This window comes from Gastrolobium bilobum, unplaced genomic scaffold (genome assembly GCF_033153095.1).
Source record: "Gastrolobium bilobum isolate Gb01-03AN ecotype WA unplaced genomic scaffold, APGP_CSIRO_Gbil_v1 utg31018, whole genome shotgun sequence".
Lineage (NCBI taxonomy): Eukaryota > Viridiplantae > Streptophyta > Magnoliopsida > Fabales > Fabaceae > Gastrolobium > Gastrolobium bilobum.
In genome coordinates this window covers 175,167-180,106 of record NW_026897324.1, presented here as the reverse complement: position 1 = coordinate 180,106, position 4,940 = coordinate 175,167, and positions in this window count along the sequence as shown.

Below are 4,940 nucleotides of genomic sequence, written 5' to 3'. Positions count from 1 at the left end.
GTCGAATACAAAGGAATGGTAAAACAGTAATTAGCCAACATGCAACCCTAGGAAGATAAAATTTGAGTAGAAGGTCTCAGATGGTAAAAATAACCCTGGAAATGGATTCAGAACGAAAAATTGAGTAGTTAGGCAAGTTTCAGAAAATTCAGTGAATAGTGTTTTTACCGGGTAAAAATACCGCGGTACAGTTGCACCGTAAAGCGTACCGATTGAGTTTTGAGCTCTAGGTTTTAAATACAAGTTATAAATGGTATATAGAACTAGGAAATGTGAATTTTGATGAAAATTGATGGAAATTAGTAACTTTGGGGAAGCGTGCCTATGGCGCGTGCAATAGCTTAAAACAACATTTTCTTCGAACGACCGGAGAACTCCGGATCCATCTGATCAAGGGTAATTAAAGGACAATGGTTAATGTTAAAAATTAGAGTTTCTAAATAGGTGGTGAATTTATGGACGTTTAGTGGAATCAGAGGGAAATTCAAGTTAATTTGAAATCGCGTGAGGTGGCGGTGGGGTCCACCTCACTTAAAACCACTTAGCCACATGAGCACATGTCCTATTCATCATCTCTCCCTCCCCTCCCTTTGTGAAACCCGCGGACAGCCCCCCCTACATGGACACACACTTTTGATTTTTCTTTCTCTCTAACTCCATCAAACCTTAACCAAATCCATTGATCCTTGACTTGAAACTTATAGGAAATCATCTTCTAAACCCATTGGTGGTACCCTCGAAACTTGAAAACCACTAGAAAGTGAGATATTCCCTCCCCTAGGTCGCGGCTCATAGTGGTAGATTTGTGTTCATGTTGTTGATTGATGCTCCAATGGTTTAGTATGTCATGGAGGAGCCTTGTGCCAAGCTTTTGAGTAAGTTTCTTCACCATTTTAATGGTTTGATTGTTGGATTGATTTCATGAACCCTAAAGGGGGTTTTGTTGATTTGTGTTGTTAGAGAGCTCAAATGGAAAATGTGTATTAGATGATAATGTCTTAGAATGATGTGTTAGATCTATAAATGCAATAAAAATTATTGGTGAAAATATGATTTTAACTTCGAAAAAATTTGAGGATGCCATGACTGTGTTTTGGAATTGTGTTAGGATTGTGTAATTGGATTGTTGTATGGTAGTATGATGATATAATAGGATTGTATGAGGTGTGGAATAGTTAAAGTTGATTGAAAGTCCCTTGGAGTGCACCTATGTAGAATTCGGCCTTGTGAAGAAATTAAGGAATTGATGTTGTAAAAATTATTTGAATGATGTGTTTGGGTATTATAAGGTAATTAGAAGGGTTGTGAGGTGGTTGAAAGGTTGAAAAACCAATGGAAAAAATAATTGATAGTGTTGAGTGGTGTAATGGAACCTAGAGCAAAATATTGGGCTAAACGATGTTTGACTGATTTAAAATGAAAAGTGGCACTTGTTATGACCTTTTGGTAACCTAAGGATGCATAAGAAAATGAGAAAGAAAATTTAGAAAAATAAATTGCAAAATAACACTAATAGGGCCGAACCTACCTAGGGTGGGGGAGGATTTTTGACGTTTTCGTATTTTGATAGATTTGTCGTGTATTGATGATTTGGACATGGTTGTTGTAGGTTGCCGTACGTAGATTTGAACCTCGAACCGTGAGCTAGGTGGATTGCCCTTGGTCCCGGATCAAGTGGGATTGAGGTGAGTAATTGGAACCATTCTTGTAGAATTAGTAACTTGCATGCATTTGTATGAGTAGTAATTGATTGGGAATGTCCTCTGTGTAGGCATTTCTGTTGTGAAACAAGCTCGGAATATAAATTGAATTGGAGCTACGTGGAGAGGATTATACAGGTAACCTCTTGGTACTGGGGCTTGATCCCCTTGTGTGTTCCACCATGCCCGTTGAGGGTGATGGTAGGAAGTGTATGTAAGTAATGTAGAATAACATGTTCATGCATTTATTATGTATGTTAGTGGTACATTGGATGTACCGAGTCTTTGGCCAGTAGACAGTTTTCCTTCGGGCGTTACGGACTTCCACTGGATAGGTCTCCGAGAGGGAGTTCCAGTTGACCTAGGGTCGTGGTGGGTGATCCGGATAGGAGCACACTAGGAAGTCTCGGGTGTATATGGATGGAGGGTGCCTTGGTTAGATGTTCTAGGAACACGCCTTGGTTGAGACCCGTAGGCTTATATGCCGAGCCAATAGGCTGGACGTTGCGTGGTATTGGCATCGACCATTCCAGCTTCGTCGTATTTTGTATCCTTATGCTTCCTGATTTCTCTAAATCCCTTGCTTTATTCTGTTTTCAAGATGTTATTTTATGTTATTTATATACATCGAAGTGAGCCATTGGACGGAGTATTCTCCAGAACCTCTGGGTTACTGAGATATATTCGTATATCTCAGGAGGTAGCAGTGGTGCAGGAGATGTGGGCAAGAAGTCCATGGGATGACTGAGACCTAGGATTATTTGCTTTGCATTTTGGTGGCCATTGGGCCTAGGCTAGACTTAGGGCATGAATATTGCATATGTATTTAGGAGGAGATTTATTGTCATATTTGTTCATGTCATTTTGCCTAAGTCTAGTTACATTTGGATTATGTCATTTTGAGATTCATTTATCATGTTTATTTTGGAGTATGTGTTATGTATTATTTGAAGGTTAAGGTTTGTAATTGTAATATGTCATTGGAAGCCTTGTAAATTGTACATGAATCGATGTAACCATGGAGCATACGTAATATGATGAAAGGGCAATACGCCTATTTTAGGATTATAATTATGTGTATGGCTAGAAAATGCATGCAAATGGACCTTGATGATTGAAATATGTTAAGTGTTAACAAAGTAAGCAATGTGATATGAATTGCGTAATTTAATATAAACTGTGATGGGTTGTAAGAGCCCCAAGGCATTGTTGGTTCTTGTGTGTTCCACCCAACGATTATTAGATACATTTTGAGGTCATAGAGCACTTGTACAAATTTGGGATATATTAGAAAAATAAAGGAAACTCTGACGAAATTTTTAAAATATAAATAGAGAGTGCTGCCCAAATTGTTACCCCTATATGATGGAATTGAACCCCTTAGCCTTCATGGAAGTTATAGTTCTTCCTTTTACCTTTCCAACAAGACCAAGTTTGTGTCCATAGGCTTAGTATACCCAAAGTTATGGATAAAATACCAAGAATGGATGAATCTTCCCTATTTTAATATCCCCCTTCAGAACTGTGGCGCTCTTGGCGTCAAGTTGACGTTATTAGCGCCACCCATCATTTGGAGGCAGTGACCTTGGAGCTACGGGCGCCAATCTAGCGTTATGAGCGCCGTCTTCTCTGCCTCTGGCGTGATAGTGGCGCTGTCACCGTGGGTTTTGACGCTGTCAGCGCGGGGGTCCTGTGAATCATCATCCCTTCTCTTAGAAAATGCATATCTTGGGCTACGGTGCTCCAAATTGAACGCAGTTTGAACCTACGCGAAGCTAACGAGTAAATCTATAACATATTAAAACGTGAGGAGCATTGGTGAGCTATAAAATCCTTCGTGTAAATAAATGGGTGAATGTCTTTAGTGTGGAACATGGATAAAGTGAGATTTTAGCTAAGTGGGTTTATGGGAATTCCTTAGTGACTTGAGATTTGTAAAATAAGTTATAAAAGTAGTTTAAATAATTATTCTGCAAAGATTTTACAGTTACGGTCACAGCTTTTATTTATTACGCTTTTATTGTTTTAAACGTTCGCTTAATAAACGTAAAAAGTTTACTAGCATTTTTATAAATGAACTGCTATGATTGTAACTGCGCTTAATATCATAATTAATGTTAACAATACCGGTGTACAATGGGCTGTTACAGAACCCATGCACCTCCCTTTAATCTTTCGTTTGTTTGAGACCTCAATGGTGACTGTCTTGAGCTATAATTCATATTACAGTCTCTTCAGTCATAGTTACATTTACATACACTACAAGAAAACAGGTAAATGTTGACTGTTATTCTGAGGTGGTTTGGATTAACCTTCCTCCAATTGACATTTGGAGGCTTTTCTTCGGCGTTTTTATTCAACTGAGGCTGTTAAACCATAACCGCCTCCAAATTGTAACATCCCGAGCGCTGACGAGAGTGGGAAGTGATCGCCGGTGCGAAAGGGCATAGACAAGGAGCGGCTCCTGACAGGCTTCCAGTGACGGGGTACATGAATGAATCGAATCAACACCTGAAAGAGAGGAATTCCAGAGACTGTGCTCGTATGGGACGGTACAGTTGGGAATATCTTATAAAAATTAATTGGTACTACCTATACTAACAAGATGCATCTACTTTTCGATAGCCCGGAACGAAAGAACTCCATAGTTAAGCGTGCTTGACTTGGGGCAATTCTGGGATGGGTGACCTCTTGGGAAATTTTCCCAGGAAGTGTGCGAGTGAGAACAAATCACGCTGAAAAGTCTCGTGTTAGTGTGTGGGGACAGTCGTTGATCCTTGCATGTTGCTAGACGTTACACAAATACTCATTAAAATATACATTTGGATGTGGTTATGATAAAATTGCCTCCAAATTGAGCAATTAGAGGCGGTTACAGAGGCGCTTTTGAGTTTTGCCTCAAAATTATGTTATACCTGAGGCATTTCCATAATAACCGCCTCTAAATTTAACCCATGAATAAAATATTTTAAAATGATAATATTATATAATATAATTTTATTCTATTAATATTACATGAATAAAAGAAGGCAAAAAATTAAAAAAAAATCGTATTTCAAATAAAAAATACAAAAATGTAACGATTTGACACCTATTTACTAAAGTATTGCAACCAGTTGTGCACCGATTTGGCACCTCTTCTGATGCGTGTCTTTACCCATCTTCACGCACTTCATCCATTTTGGGATACAGATACCTACTTTCTAACAAAGTAGATTAAATTTTACATAACATCATGTT